Raw genomic sequence first — 16,956 nt, forward strand, 5'->3', positions numbered from 1 at the left:
TTGGAAAGACTATGAGGGCCCTGGGGGCCGATTTTTAACACATTTTTTTTTTTTTGCCAGATACCTTTGCGGGAGTGTACTCAACAACTTCCCAAAGTCTCATGGCGATCGGATGAATGGTGTAGTAATGCATTAAGGACAAACTGACATACTTTCGTTTTTATATATATAGAAGACATCCAACCACTTACGTCAATAGACTTCGGAGTCCGTTAGAGACAATATGGGTCCTTTGCTCTATAATACATGAGACACTACACCTATTATGTTACCTGCAACCTCATCCCTACCTCTCTGGCCGCACCTTCTCCCTCACGGCTGTTCTCACTTCTCTTGCAGTCCTTTTCACCCTTTCCTGCAGCCTCCTTCTCACTTTCTTGCAGTCCCCTCCTCTTCCTAACTTTTCCACCATCACTACACTCTCTCCTCTTGCTTCCAACGGTCCTGCAGCCTCTTCCTCTACTCATCAGCATTCCCTTCCACCCCTCTCTCCTGCAGCATTTACTGTCCTGCGTCTCCTGCCTCTCCGACAGCAGTCTTCTCTCTCGCCTGCCTCCAGCCTCTCTTCGAGCTCATTTAGCTTCCACCTCTCCTGCATCCTTCTGCAGTTTTTTCTCTTACCCCTCTCCTGCAGCTTCAAGCCCGCCCCCTCCCGTGCTGACTCTCCTCTACTTCCTGCATTCTTGATAGTGCCCTATGCACTCTACCCTGCCTCTACGGCTCTACCTCGCTCTCCGTCTCCTGCAGCTTCCTGCCACCTCTTCCTCCCCTTCAGCCGTCTCCTTCTCTCTCCTGCAGTCCCTCCCCTCCACGACACCTGCTTCTCCCCTCTATCCTGCACCCCCTCCTTCCTGCAGCCTCCCACCTCTTCTCTCTCTGTAGCTCGTGCCCTCCCCGACACTCCCACTGGAATACAACAATGCACGGTTTGCCTGAGCGCTCTGGTCCCTGAGCCCGGACTCTTCACATCTACAGAGCCGCTGCACGCGCCCGGCTGCAACCTCCTTCCCCTGCAGCCCCGTGCCCCTCCTGCTGCCTGCAGCGCACAGAGCGCTGCTGTCCCGCAGACCCAACTACCCCGGACCCGGAGCCCTGCTGCCTCCAGACTCCTGCGACGAGCGCACTTCGGACTCCTGTCCCAAGGGTCCCGGAGCAGCCTCAGACCCCCACTGCCCTCCAGCTCCCGGGGGACCCCGTCCAGGCTACCGTCAGTCCAGCGCCTCCCCCACCCCGATGGTCCTTTCTGCCCAGGTAAGCATTCCTCTCTGCTGCAGTGTGCATACATAACGCGTCCCGCTCCGGGGGCATGCTGGGAGCGGGGGTCCTGCGGATTCCACTACTGGGAATTACTTTTACGCGGGAGGAAGACGAGTTTGCACACTGCAAGAAAACGGGGGCGAGGTGGCGCTACTGGAAGTGCCTTTAAACATGTTTGTCCTTTCAATCAGTATCATATTTTGAATTGTTTAAATTCGTGGAACGTCACAATTTAAAATCACATAATTCCACCCAGCATCGTTTTTAACTAAAAAAATAAACCATCGTAATGTGACAGCTGAACACCTGTCCCCGCGGACATGACATTCACTGAGTTTCTGCTCTGATGAAATTTCGTGGTCTTCTCTGGTTAAACATCGCCGACCTGCAGAATACTTGCGGCCAGCGCGCTGAAGGAGCCGCGACGTTACGCGTAGCGCTATAAAGCACTGTAAATGAATCCGCAGCATATACACATAAACTGGTTATCCCTTATAAGTATACAATGGTGGTGCTGGTGGTGGCTTTGATGCTAGAGCGCGCATCAAAGACATATACAGTGATGTACTTTAAGATTAACATAAAGTAATGCATGGCATTATTAACGAATTTTATATACATTGTGAACACTTTAATGTTATTTTTAAAGGCTGAAACTAGATTCTGTATGAATAATGCAGCGCAAACTATCTTATTCCCGTCCGCTCTGCTCCTGCGATTAAATGCGTACTTTAAAACTGGATGCTGTTGTTCGAAGTTGAAAAAATCAGGATTTAGTTGCATTGTATCTGAAGGATGAGAGGGAAATTGGCGTTTTTGTATCTGGATTTTAGAAACATTGCTTCTGCTGTTGCCACACGTGCATTGCAATGTTGCACTCTGTAGAAGGTGCACCTCGTAAATTAACTGGATTGTGAGGTATAGTTGTTTTATTTTTTTGAAGACTGGTCTTGCTGATCCCCGGGATGTATTATTGACAACACACACCGGAAGAGGCATAGACAGCAGACCCTCCAGGATAGTCCACAGTGAAGCAAGCAATACAGGTAGGGCAATGCTAGGCCGCCACCTGAAAAAGACACCACATTGCCGCCTAGTATCATCCTTTATGACGATTTAGCCACTGGGGAAGGGTACTGTGCCACTTCCCATAGGGTACTAAACGCTTGCAGTGCCCCTGATTCCACTGCCATCTTCCCTATTGTGGTCAACGTGTCTACAACATCCATTGCCAACCATCATTGGTGGAAGATATTGCTGTTATCAGTACTATTAGCACTCATTTACTCTCCTCGGAAGCATGGATGCTTGAGTTGGCTTTGGCCCAGTTTGAAGTTGTGCCCTGCAAGTCGCAACAAGCGTCAGCATCAAGTGGGGAAGTCACTCATCCCTTTCAGTCCTAGAGGACACCTATGGTCATTGAGAGTTGCCTATGTCGCCAAACTCCCATTGGTTGTGACTCCCAGATCTAAATGGACTAATATGCTTGAAGCTGAGGGTTGTACTTGGACACCCAGAATTTTTACCCTATGTAGTTTAGTATTAATGAATCGCACAATTAACTGAAAGAGGTTTCCTGGCACTGAAACAAGACCGTGCTAGTGAAGAACGGAAGAGTAATCAACTGCAGCCGGAGCAGCCAGGTTTTCATTCTCTTACCGAAGAAGTATTATAGGTGCCCACGTTCCACTGCAAGGTGGATCCATAAGAGTGAAGATGGAACTGGTAGGCTAGGGCTGCCTTTAGCAGGCTTGTGTCAGTTCGATTCACAAAGACTTGGCTCTGACTTACTCTTGAAGGACTCATAATTAACTCACCACTGATTTCCAAGAGTAATCCAAGAATGCTGCCCAAAGAACCGAAGTATAATCTTGCGTGAAGCCTCCAGTGATATATTTGTGGCTGATTCCTTTGAGGTCTTATTCATCGTCTCATATTTGTAATATTCGTGCAGGGTTATATCAAACAGCGTATTGGAAAAAAGCAAGGTGGTCAAACTGAACCAGTTTTTAGGAGAAAGGGTTGTGAGACATCACAAGGCGATTACAGCTGTCTTATCTTACATTGATGTTAGAGTCCCACCACGCTGATGACACGCCATGAGCATGGAGATTATATGTGAGAAAAGCGCATCAGATTGTATGTTATAAAGGTATTGAAAGTTGCGAATGAGTTCTGTGACCATATAGAAGAACGCAGTCAAAAGCCTTTATAAGACCATGGAACTCAGCGGTCACTTGCTTTATCCTCTTCCATATGGTATGGCCATATTATTGCTGACAATACATGGCCACCCTCCCTGACAATACTCTTTTAAATTCTTGGTCTTATGGTTCCTCTTATAAAAACGTGGAAAGTGATTCCAGTAGGACACTGGGACCATCCCCTTGGGAACACCTTGATTTCCTCTTATGAACAGAGGATTCCACAATGTTAAATGTATCAAGTTTTTCTTTTTATTGATCAAAAGTTCATTAGATGTTGATTCAAAACATATTGGTTTGGTTCATATTTTCACTCATTGGAAAGCATGAGTGACACCTTAATTCCTGAGACATCATTAAAGTTCAAAATATCCAATGCATTTCGGGCTGTACTATACGCCCTTCATCAGGGAATAATGCTGTAACAAAAGAAATATTCCAAATCACCATCTTCCATATAACATTACACAGTTCATTCAATTAGGCATCTCATGATTTCAAAACGTATATCTTTTCAGTTATACAGAACGGAACATGGTTTGAACCAAAAACAAAAGGCTAGTCAACTATAAATGAATAACTCACATGTCTGTTGAGTGATTTGGTAACTGCTCAACCGGTGTGTTAACGCTGTTGTAAAGAGAAAGAAACGCGGGTTGTAATGAGTTGTGTGAACGCGAAATGTGAAGTGTGTCGTAGCTGCCATGTATTGGTAGATACACTAACCTGATGATCGGTAAATTCAAACGTGAGTTTGGCCGCTCGTCCGAGGGTCCGTGCTCACGGCGATTTGAGATTTCTCAATGCAACAATGTTGCTGTTCGGTTCATAGTTTGAAACGCGATGCCGATCACGTGGGTAATGAAGTTAGAAAAAAGACTGTCGAGCTGGAGTGACTACAGCTGGTTACCCGTGTCATGGTATATGTATGCCAAAGATAAGCGCCACGGATAAGTGTTAGCTTAGTTTGTGCAATAAGAAAATAGGTATATGAAAACGACTAAAAATATAAATGGGAAATATAAATGGGAAATATAAACACAAAATGAACGACGTGGTATCAAACCGGTGCGCATGAGGAGAAGTCTCCCGAAGCATGTTCCAGTTCACTGGTATATGTATGCCAAAGATAAGCGCCACGGATAAGTGTTAGCTTAGTTTGTGCAATAAGAAAATAGGTATATGAAAACGACTAAAAATATAAATGGGAAATATAAATGGGAAATATAAACAAAAAATGAACGACGTGGTATCAAACCGGTGCGCATGAGGAGAAGTCTCCCGAAGCATGTTCCAGTTGATTCCTGGAATTAACTAAGTGCTTTCCCTGCTGGCACCACATGACAGAAGCTTCAGAGAAACAGGGCTGAATCACTGGGTCTGCTGTGGCATTACAACAGAGTGAGGTGTTTGAGCGCTCTGCAGGCCTGTGGTGACCCACCAGGGCAACTGGGCTCAGACAACTGGAGAAAGCTGGCTTGTTGTGGCCCTAAGGCGAGGGAGGAGAAATGGCATGCAGGGAGAGGTGGGAGAGAGCTTCTGATGAACGTGAAGAATCGTCCAAGTTAGATGACGATGAGACCAGCACCCACTCACACTTGAGCAAACTGAATCTACCTTACTCTTGAGGACTCCTGCTCCTCAGGAAATAAACAATCTGTCATGAAACCCAAAGAGGATTTTTTTTCCTTTGAGGGTCCTGTCCATAAGGAATTTATGGGAAAAGGAAGATAAAAACACTGTAGGTTTGGGGGCTGCCCTCATGCAACTAAACTAAAGGCCTTGATAATGGCCATACTCATATACCCACAATGCATGACACATAGTATAGACATGAGTCTGGCATCATTTTAGAGGGCTACAGGGAAGATCAACGGTTGAGTAGCAAATACGGAGCAAGATGTGGTATCCCTGAAACTAAGTGTGAACTCTATGGAGAAGACAGTAGACAGTAGACAGCCAGAAGGAGACTTTTCAGAGATATCATAAGTTTGAGAACTGTGCCTTTGAGCCCATTGTAAACTTAGAGGCCAGGGTCGACATGCTGGAAATGAGGCAGAGTTCTAAAAGTGTTAATCCTGGGCTTTTCAAAGAGATCAAAGCCCATGCGTTTGCGAATAGGAGTATAACAGTCCTTGAGAGAGGTTCTTTAAGTGGATCATAAGGAGACTGACCTGTTGATAATCAGGGCCTCCCGCATGCCAACCAGGAGATCTTCGGATATAGGTGATGGATTGGGGATGCTGTTGTCTGAAGTAGCTCCTTCTCATTAACATGAACAGCTCTTTCGCTGGCTGCTAAGGGAGAATAGAAAGGGGCAGCACAAGAGTGCATGTTTTTCCGGAATTCAACTTCATCACCTTGAGGTGCTGGCAGGGTTTGGGCACCATTAAAAAGAGATGACCTCAGAGCGGCTTGATGCCACATTTGACCTTTTGGCAAAATTTCAAATCAGAGATGGAGAGATAGTGCATATGGTCAGTGACCGAGAAGCAGCACAGGAGTTTTTGTTCTCGGGGGATTTGACAGAGACCCACCAGAGTTGAACCCAGGGATGCTATCTAATGTCTTGTGTTGTATCCGAAGGTGTCTCCTTCTCTTTGGGCAGAGAGGTTTGAATTATAAGGTTTAATTTCAGAGGTTTGGCAGAAAGTTCCATCTGCAAATTGTACAGTGGTTAAAATGATATGTTGATATCTCTTATTTTTCTTTCCACTACCCTCTTCTAAATAAATGTAAATGTATTTGAGCTTATATAGCGCACAGCTACCCGCAGTGGGTTTCCCGGCGCTTGCTTAGGGAACCCGTCCTGGTATTCCCCTGTGAGATAACCCCGGCAGGGTATCCACAAGGTGAAAGCCAGGCATCCCGCCGCGAGGGGCCGTTGTGGAGATTAAGCAAGCTATTGCCCAGAGTCGCAGAGTGTGAACCCGTGAGTCGAGAAGGCACCGGAGCGAGAATTATCGAGTCCGTGGAATTTTTTTAGCCCAAGACCCACCGAGGCGGGGAATTAAACCCTGATCCAGGGCCGATCTCAGCTTCCGGGTCTGCCGCCTCTAACCCCTGAGCCACACTTCTCCACAACAAATATGTGTGGCAAGTTCATCTCGAAGACCTTGACCTTGAACGGATCAGATCAGTCCTAGGTGCAGAAGTTCTTGGTAACTCACATGAAAGTACTACATGTCAGCCCTACTTAAAAGCAGGTCTTGGAAGGCAAGCCCTACAAAACAGAGTGTGGCTCTTAACTTTGCCCATACAAGACTACAGAGCCCACTGGAAAAACTGGTCATCAAGTGGCTACGGCTGTTGTCTGTGTCAACATCCCACAGAATCTGGGGAACATGTTATTTGCTGCTGCCCAGCTTTGCTGCCCCCAAGGCGCTTGAATCTAAGAACTATGTTCATATTCCAGTGTTAGATCATGTAAGGAGGCATTAAGGCACATCTACACCACCACAGTCCCGATGGAGCTGGCACTAATTGGGAAGTGTTATGCTGCTGCTGGAATGCTCACACGTTCAGCCAGAGAAGTGACAGTTGTATAAATTAGTCTCCAATCACCATTGACACTCAATATAATTTATAAACGTATTTTCAATAATACATATGCCCATACTAACATTCGGTAGGAATAGGATGCCCCAGAGCAGTTTTGCACATTCCTCGTTTGACAACCTCTGTATGTGTTGTGTTTTATCATATCTCTGTATTTTAAATAGGTTGTTTTATTCAGATTTGATGTATTTTATTATTACCTTTTCTAAACTTGCACTTTCTGCCATTTTTGTAAAGGATTTTAAGTAATGAAAATGAAATGAAAATGACATTTGTAGAGCGCGATGGCTACCCTGAGGGGTCCCAGCCTACAATAAAGATTTCTCACTATCTTCTAAATAGACCTGATGTTCGGGTCAAATAGCATCCTTCATGTTAGAAACTAGTAAAAAAAGATTTGTGTCAAACTAGATGGCACTCCCAGCGCTAGGACACCTCATAGGAAATCAAGCGCTATATAAAGCCGATAACAGTAATTACTTGTATAACTTTAAGCCTGCGATGTATTGCATAAGCAATGCCAGGTACTATGTCTGTTTGTTGCTTGTCCATGAATAATAAAAAAAAAAAAGTTTAACAAAGCATAGATTCAAATTAGATATAGGTTTTACAGGTATTGCAGACATTTAGTTCATGTAAATATTGAAATCGGCGACACAAGCTACTTACAAGGCACTTTTCTTGATTCTGGTTGCAGAAGCAGTCTGTCCTTATTTTCAATATCAGATGTTGGTCTTGTTGTTTAACACCATATATTACAGCTTTGCCAATGCTTACCAAGCTCCTCTCTGTCTAAAATATTGTATAGAATTTCCTGCGATAAGTGTAAGTTAATGTACGTGTGCAGTGACTTGTGCATGTGAGTATACTGCACCTGGCTTGTGGATGGGTGTAACATTGTGTTTGAGGCTGGGCCCGGGGTGTGTCTGCAGAGGCGTGTTGTGTATTTGTGTGTGGGTGTATATGTGCAGGGCTGAGGGTTGATGTCTTTGATGTGGGCTAGATGTGTATGAAAGTTTGGTGTGAGTTGGGATTGTGGCTTGGTTAATGATGTATTTGGTGTGTGAAGGGCTTAGTGTGTTTTACACTGTGTAAGACTAGCTCTGTAAATGGGCAGCACAATCTTTCTATTGGGGCTTGGTTGTCATGTAGGTGGTGCTGCAGACACACTCTGTGTGAAGTGGGTGGAACTCAGCCTACAGCTCTTAGGCAGGTGTGTAATTTGTGTTCGGATCTTCCCACCATATTCCAAACTCACGACAGGTTGTCCTGCCCACCAAAAGCTTTATTGGACGTCACTAACCACACACAGTAAGAACCGAGAAAAAAGTAACTTTTCTTTCCTTTGATTGTGAACACTGAGATCCATTTCTCTCTCTGCAACATGGAATTAAGCCTCATAATCCATGCTCATTAGTAGCAGCCACACTCTGACTGGTGCATAGAATCCTGCGCATTTGTGTAAAGCAGAGCAAACCATTGTCAAATATAGTTCAGAACCAACTATGTACATGAGAAATACAAATATCTTTACAATTGAAAAGTGTAGTAAAGTGTTCATATGTGGAGTTATGTGACACGTGATCAGAAGTGAAGCTGGCTGCCATGTTTTGATAAGCCTTGTAGCCTCATGTCTGGATATGTCTCCAGCTTCTGCCGTCACCCACTGTAGTCATATGTCCCTTTACAAGAACCATACTGTTATACATTTTGGGCCTGATTCACGAAGGTAACACGTGTAGTATAGTTGCAAGTGGGGAATCTCCACACTTGCGGCAGTCTCTGCACTTGAGTTTTACTACCCGTAAGTTACTTTTGTGAATCGGACCATTCCTGTTTGGTTATGTCATGTTGTGATGTGCTAAGTGCATTTGTATAGCGCATTCCCACCATTTATGGCTCCAAGGCAGTTTCAAAATCTGCCAGCCGCCGATTCAGGTCTTGGGATTCTTGCGGACTGGCGCCAGAGTGGTGTAGTAACTTTTTATATAGATGTGTTTCATGTGGTTTAGGCGTGCATCACATTGTTGAATGGCTGGCAGGTTTGAGTAAACTAATGCCTTGTTCAGTAATGGATGATGTTGCCTAGTGGGTCTGCTAGATGCAGGCATGGATCTGCATAGGACTTTATGTTCATGGATGCGTACGTCATGGGACAATGCAGTTGTTCTAGTCTCCTGGGTGTATGATTGTCCATTGCTCAGATCCAGCTATTGGTTGAGTTTTAAAGCATCCTTGCCCATTATGTGGCTTTTAGTGGATTTCTTAGGTATAGATTAATTTCTTCAGGTTGGTTAATAGGTAGTTTGGTGCAAGCGGAATGATGTGTTTTTGGTGTGTGAAGCACTTAGACTTCTACATGTTTGTGTATGTGTGTGGGGTCGGACTGGGAAATAAAATTGGACCGGGCACCAAAATAGAAGTGGTCCCCATTAGCAAATCATATAGCTAAAAAAGTGTCCCACATCTGCAAATTGGGGTAGTGTTGACCTTGGGCTTTACAGGTGTTTTGCAAGGTCTGGACAATTGTATGCATTTGTGCTTGCTGCATAAATATATATATATATATATATATATCAGCGAAATCAACAGAAACACTGGCCTGCCAGACCATAAACAGGTCCATAAATAGCCAAAAAATCGAACAACCCACACACTGACCTGTCAGACTAGCCCTTCTGGCACTACCAGATTGACCTGTTGGCCAGTATGGCCCTGTGGTGCGTGACCGGAGCTATTGCTAATATGAAGCATTGTGAAAGGAAAGGTGGCAGTAAAACGTCATCAGGATGTGCGTTGAGGTGGCAGATGCTTGGCCAACTATGAGACTTGGAGCCTTCTAATGCACGTGCTGGCGCTAGGAGTTGATTTTAATGTGTTTTGCATTTGTCTAAGGCCTACACGTAGTTTGCACCGACTTCCGCTTTGAAAAAAGACTACAGCAAGAGTAAGTTGCTGCAGACGAACTTGTATGCATTGAACAGCAGGGAGATTTGCTTCAACTGAGAGTCACCTACCTCAGCGTTGCAATTTAGTAATAACTTGAAAGATAATTGCACTTCTTCGCACCACTGAGAAGCGGTATAATTATTTATAAAGAGTACTGCAGTATTGCTGTATTTTCTGCAAATATATCAGGTTAGTTGAGATATCAGAGGTAACCTTAAATAACACTTTGCAGATTACCTCTGACGTCACAGTGCCTACTGAGCATGATTCTGATTTGTATTTTGTTTGACAAGTTGGGAACGGAAGTGGGGGCGGGTTCAGACCCCTAAGCTGGGGACTACTGGGCCCAGACTGTAAAAGTGACGTGGCGAAAGTCCCTGACATAAAGACATGCAGAAGAACATGGTCCATGCACATTCACAATAACCGGGCTCCAGGGATTTCTAAGAGGAGAAGCATGATGACCCCAGGGGTTTGTAAGAAAGCAGCTTGGTTCTAGAGTTTTGGAAGAAGGGAATCATGACTTCGAGAGTTTTTCCTATAAGGGATAAACTTAAAGAGCCACATGTGCCTGCAAAGAAGATAATATAAAGGGAAGGCTGATAAACCTATATAAACCGACCTACACATATTTCTTTATAATATGGAAACATGAACTAATATACAGAACCCAGTTTAACCTAACATTACTATATATTAAATGCTCCAATGTCAATGTAAAGGCTTCCATTTACTCATTATATTACAGTTCACTTCTGACATTACCTGTCACTTGTAATAAGAAAATGGTTTAGCAAATCTAGTAAGTTATTACAGTTGTTTTCAGATTTCACAATGCTTCTGCGTGAACCAGCAGACAGTGTCTTAGGCAGGTCACTGAGCAGAATTACAGCTGTAGTTTTAACAGTGAAAGGCTAAACTAGCCTTACAGCTCTTTCTTCTGAAATTGTTCACAGTAATTAGCTGACAAGGAGACATTTATGACCAAATGTTTGTTTATTGCACTGCAGAAGTTCGTTCTAAGAAAGCTGAAATGAATGGCATGTTGGCACACATTCTGAACCACAGCCATTTTTTTAAAAGTGACATATTAAACAGGTTATATTTTATTTTGCACCAAAGCCAATGTGCATGTTACTGTTTCCTTTCATGGTACAGTTTCCACATGTTATGTTTACTTGTATAGCGCGCTAATCACCCATGAGGGTGTCCAGGCGCTTTGCAGGTTGGCTGGTGGCTGTCTCCCTGGGGAGTTTATTCGGTTTCAGCTTCTTGGAACTCGAGAACCATAAAGGGCGTCGCCGTAACCAAGCATGCCTGTATCAAGGCACACGTGACAGGGTATCCTAGTATTCTCTGGTCTGGTAGCCCATTAAGTCTTTTGAGCATCTGCACATTCTTTTGACCTTTGCCCCAGTTTGTGACACTGTGGCGTCACTGACTCCAAAGCCAGCGCTCCAGGGGTCCAGTCTGAGCTGTCATTCAAGTCTTCCTGCATATATACCTGCACACAGAGACTCCTGCAGGCAATGGAACTGGTATGGCAAGGCGCAAGGCTGAACTGGTTTAACCATGGGGAAAACCCACCTTCCATATCCAGTGCCAGCTGGATGCAGTGCCCTTGGGTGCCAAAAACTTCCCTTTTAGTTTAGCAAAATTCAAAATGAACAGATCGAATGTTAAACAAGTACAATGTAAAATAAGATGCAAGGCGCCTGTTCCTATGTCAGAAACTTCAAAAATAAAAGGGGTTTGCTAAATAGTCCAGAAAAATAATTTTTTGTTAGACTCAATACATAGATGAACAAAGTGGGGTTTCATTCGGTTACTGATTATGAAAGTGATCACGGGATCGCTGTCGATAGAGAGGCACGGGCCAGCTTCTAGGTTCCTACTACTTCCTTTTTTTCCTTACATCATTCACCATTGACAGTTGTCTTAAAAGGAGAATGCCTACCAACACTAATCTATATGTATCTAAAGTGCAAAGGAAAAAAAGTAATGGAGTTATAACCCAGTCACTATATTTAGACTTCTGTGTGTTCAAAGCCCTAGAGTGGTTAACATTACATGCTAATAAATATGTTTTATCAAAGTATATATTTAGGTAGGTGTCCCACATTTTCCGCACTGGGAGCGACTTCAATTTTACAAGAGTACCATATGCAATATATATTCCAGTCATTTATATAGTATTTCGATTTAATTGGGAAGCAGAGAACGGGGGTAGTTCCTATTTTGGGCTCTATATGGCGCTATCCAATTATCTTCCAAGTCTATGTGCTTCGACCCTACAGATCGTGTCTTTTTCATGGTCTTCCACAAGCTGGGGCTGCAAAAGGTAAATACAAGGGGCTTCCCATGGGCTGCTGTCAGAGCAGATGCACAGGATGCCTTGTTGCGGGGCGGGAAGGTCGTCTTCCTTCTGTGTCTTCAATCACACGTACTGTCTTGCACTTTCAGGGTTCGTCCTAGAATGCTTTTATTTGGGTTCCTTCTTGTCTTTTTGTGTCGTTTTCAATCTGGAAATTCTGGGAGAGCTGTGTATCCACCTAGGGCGGCGCAGAGTGGTGCTCGATGCCGCTGCACTCGACACTTTTAAGTAGGGTGACTTGCTTAAAATGGATAGCATTGTCAACATGTAGGTATGCTAACATAATATACCATTTTGATAAATAAAGTGCACGGGGTGGATGGCTGATGCAGATTTGGATTAGCATTTCTTAGACTACACTGATGCTCAGTGCTTCAATTGGGCCGGTACCGAGTACCGGGACTTTTTTTATTTTGAGATGGAGAGTACTGGCACTTCTCAGAAACAAGCAGGTACTCTGGTACAGAGTACCTGCACTTCTATTTTTCCATTTCAAGCACTGCTGGTGCTAGTGAATGTTTGCGCGAGATGCTTCTGTAGTACTGAGGAATCAATGTACATGTAATCCTGAATTCAGTTGCCGGAACATACAATAATAAATACAGCTCAAAGTAAAAATATTAGACATCCATCGTGGAGAAGTGTGGCTCACCGGTTAGAGGAGGCAGACCCGGATGCAGAGGTGGGACCAGGGTTCAATCCCCGACGTGGCAGGGTCTTGAGCTCAAAATGTCCACGGACTCGAAAATTCTCGCCTCGGTGCCTACTCGAATCATGGGTTCACACTCTGCAACTCTGGGCAATAGCTTGCTTAATCTCCACTACTGCCCCACCGCTATGGGATGCCTGGCCTTCCCCTTGGGGATGCCCAGTAGGGGTTATCTTGCAGGGAAAAGCCAGGACGGGTTCCCAAAGCAAGCGCCTTGAGACCTTATGGTGAAAGGCGTATAAGAACGTATGATTTACGATTGTTCTGCTGAAGACAGTGTAATGCCATGTGCCCAAACTGTCCCCATCGGTGAATAATACTTACCATCCCTCTGACTTTGGATCCCGAAGCATGCTTGCTGCTGAGGCTGGGGATGGATAAAGAGTGACGTCTTATCTGAGGTTTGACTTATACGAACAGAATCAGTCGCAAGACCTGAGGATGGGGCTCCATTTGACGTGTTTCTTTACTTTCTGCTGCGGGCTGGCTGCATTGAAAACAAACACAGCTATCAGTCCAAACCCAAGAAGGCTTGGGTCCCTTTTCTAAAGCACTGTGTAACACGAGGGCTTCCTTACTGTGTAAAATGAGGGTAGGGGGCTACCTTGAAAGTTAGGGCACAGTGGGACCCGGCCACACCTACTGGGCCCCTTCACTTATTTTTTAATAAAGAACCAAACAATAAAGTATTCCATTCTGTAAGATGATTGGCTGACTTGGGAGAGGGTGAGTTACCTGTGAGCAAATCACAAAGAGGTGTCATCACATGTAAAATCTCATGAGATATCTGTAGTGGTGACTGACTTACCTGACTGCACCATGCTTATTTGTTTCGACGGTGCAGTGTGTGCCTGGAGTGCATAACCTCATTTTCATTACGAATTACATTTTGTTTCTGTAATACGACACACCTACTAAATTTTTTAACACAATATATAATGAGATGGCAGTGACACTAATCTGTTTTATTGCTTGCAATCTATGTGGTGTATAGTTGTAAAATGATAGATCTGCATGCGGCCAGGGCCGGACTGGCTGTAGCGGGCAGTGGGTGTTTCCCCAGTGAGCCGGCAAGGTGTGGCCGTTTTTGTTACCAGGGCCGGTTTTGCAGCATACAAAAGCGACACAAAGCTTTCGTTCCACTAGCACCCCCCCTCCCGGGCTGTCGAAGCTCTTTGCCAGGGCCGGACTGGGAACTGAACCGTTTGTCAGTGGCTGAGATTAATTCAAGCTTTCCATCCATCACCTTGTTGTTTTGTATTTGAAGCCCTAAGTGTGACGGGTATGCCCAGACATGGGTCCCGGGCTCACTGTGCCACTGGAACCAAGCCATACCCGGCTGAAAAGCCCATAACTAGGGTGAAACTAGTCCTGTTGCCTTAGTTCTGTTCAGGGAGGACCTGGCCGAGGAGTTCGGACTGGACTGTTCTCATGAGGAACAGAGTCAAGGCTGATTTGCATATGGCTGGGTTGAAACTGAGGTGGCATCGTGGGTGAGAAAGGATGGATTTGGATGCGACTCAAGCAATTGTGAGTGGCTGAGATAAATTCAAGCATTCTGTCCTTCACCCCGTTGGTTTTGCTTCTGAAAGAGTGGCTTCATTGCATGTGTACACCAGTGCTACTCAAAGTGCCAATGAAGAATGAACTTTTTTTGTCTGGAATCCGTCTCATAAATATTGTGCTGCACAAAGATCATAGCCAGAAGATCGGCTACCAAAATATTGGTAAATCTATCTATCTATCTATCTATCTATCTATCTATCTATCTATCTATCTATCTATCTATCTATCTATCTATCTATCTATCTATCTATCTATCTATCTATCTATCTATCTATCTATCTATCTATCTATCTATCTATCTATCTATTCTGTCTGTTTTGTCTATCTAGTCGCTGTACAAATACTCATTGTATCCTCCCAACTGCTCACGTGGTGCTGGTGTGTGTTAATTATGTGAAGGTCCCATTCAAACCACTGTGCAAACTCCAGCAAAATCCACCAAGGAAACACGCACTCAGGAGCTGCTGCTGCAATTGCTGTCTATTTGGAAAAGCAAAATAACTAAACAGCAATTGAAGTATCAGCTCCTGAGTGCATGACTCAACGCTGCCCTTTCTGGTGTTTGTACTGTGTGGGATATACACAGATACATACATACATACTATTCTTAACTCCAGATCTGCATACTAAAAAAAAATATATATATATACAGTGTTAAATGTAATATCCCATACGTATTGATATTTACTTACATTCACAAAATTTTGATAGTGTGTCCTTTCACTATGATATTTTTGCAGCACAATATTTTTGCCACAGTACTCTGCTACAACACCTTTTACATGCCAACAATACAAAAAGATCCCATGCACATTTCCACAGTGCTACTGCTGCCCTGAGTCCCACCATCAAGCACTGGTGCTGCAGGAGGGATGCTGCACCAGGCATCCTGGGGTCCTCTGTTTCCACGTGCTAGGATTCTGCACCCCAACCAGGCTTTGGAGCACTTGATGCTCATTCACACCCCTAACCAGTACTATGGTTGTTGCTGGCTGCTATCCAGTGGGAGATTTCAAGGCTGAACTAGTCAGCTCAGATTCAGAATCCATGGAGAGACAAAGTCCAGTTGGAGTTCATCCATCACCTTGCTTTCCAGCTTCTAAATTACCATATTTTCCGGAAAGGCAACGCACAGGTGTCAGAAACATGTTTGTGCAGACATGTTTTTTTTCTTTTCACACTTGATGCAGGAAACTAACCGCACAATATAAATGAAAACTGTCAGAGACCTGGCTTCGCTTTACGCTCTCATCTTCTTGACAAACAATTCTCCTGACAGGAATGGGGTTCTTCATAGAAAGGAGATGATGTGGCGTAATGGGCAGAGCTGATGATTTTAGAACTGAGGGACCCAGTTTGAGTCTCGGCGTCATCTCAACATCCTGTCATTCTAGGCAAATCACTTAATTTTCCCATGCCTATTAAAAAAAGTGTCCTAGTGTGATTTAAGTTTTGCTCATGTAAAGCGCTCCAATGCTTTTGCTTCGATACGTGCTATAAAACGGCAAAATGGAAGATAATAATCCTTGTCTGTTTTATTAATTTGATATCTGTGCCAATTTAAGCAGTAGCTGCAAGGTACTCCTGTGCAAGACAGGCACATTACTTTTATGAATATAAACAAAAAATACGTCTTGCACTTAACTCAATTTTTAGTGAAGATAACTGGGCTGTCTTTTCCGTGGCATCAATGTTCATTCGATTAGGGGGCACTGTGGGGCACTGTAGAGAAATCCAGAACAAGGGAAATCAGTAAGGGGAAGTGAAAACATATTACTGAAAATTGGTCTATAATGTGGTTTGTCAGGCCTCAGATTGAGAAGTTTGACAAAAGAGGCAATTTAAAATTGATGAACACAGTCATTCAATTATAGCCATTTATTGACCCTTGGATGACTAATGGACGCATACCTCTTCAGAGGGCACATGGGGAGGTATGGGGAATACTTACAATTTTGTTCCCAAAATATTTATTACCTCTTTCTCTTGTCCCTTCTGAAAATGTACTATTCTATTGGGATTGACGGGGCCTAGAATCTTGACTGGCATTCACTGAATACAGTCTGAGTAATATGACTTGTTGCCCCCAACTCGCAATATTCCAATAAATGTGCGATTTTTTATTGTTGTTGCTCCTACAGCACCAGAATGTAGCAGTAGGCTGGTTAACAGTGCTTGCCAACCAGAGGCGGCTTTGGGGATGGGAAATAATAAAACACATCCCATAACAATGATGCCCTTGGTATTCTGTTATGGGGCGTGCTCCATTTCATTTACCTTTTTCTTTACTTTTTTGTTCCCCCTCTTCTTGATGTCTTTTAAAAAAAATATTTCTATAC

At 44.0% G+C, this 16,956-nt stretch overlaps 1 protein-coding gene across 2 annotated transcripts in view; it reads left to right on the top strand.

Moving 5' to 3' along the window:
- Positions 1-685: 685 nt before the first annotated feature.
- The window catches only part of AIFM3 (AIF family member 3), a 392,572-nt gene continuing 376,301 nt past the window's right edge, over positions 686-16,956 (top strand). Inside the window, exon 1 of one of the 2 annotated variants that reach the window (XM_086943319.1) lies at positions 686-1,251. The gene's annotated coding sequence lies outside the window, so the exon portion shown is untranslated. The remainder of the gene's footprint in view (positions 1,252-16,956) is intronic. The other variant, XM_086943318.1, reaches the window with a different exon arrangement.

The sequence above is a fragment of the Lissotriton vulgaris genome, chromosome 11, assembly GCF_964263255.1.
Source record: "Lissotriton vulgaris chromosome 11, aLisVul1.2, whole genome shotgun sequence".
Lineage (NCBI taxonomy): Eukaryota > Metazoa > Chordata > Amphibia > Caudata > Salamandridae > Lissotriton > Lissotriton vulgaris.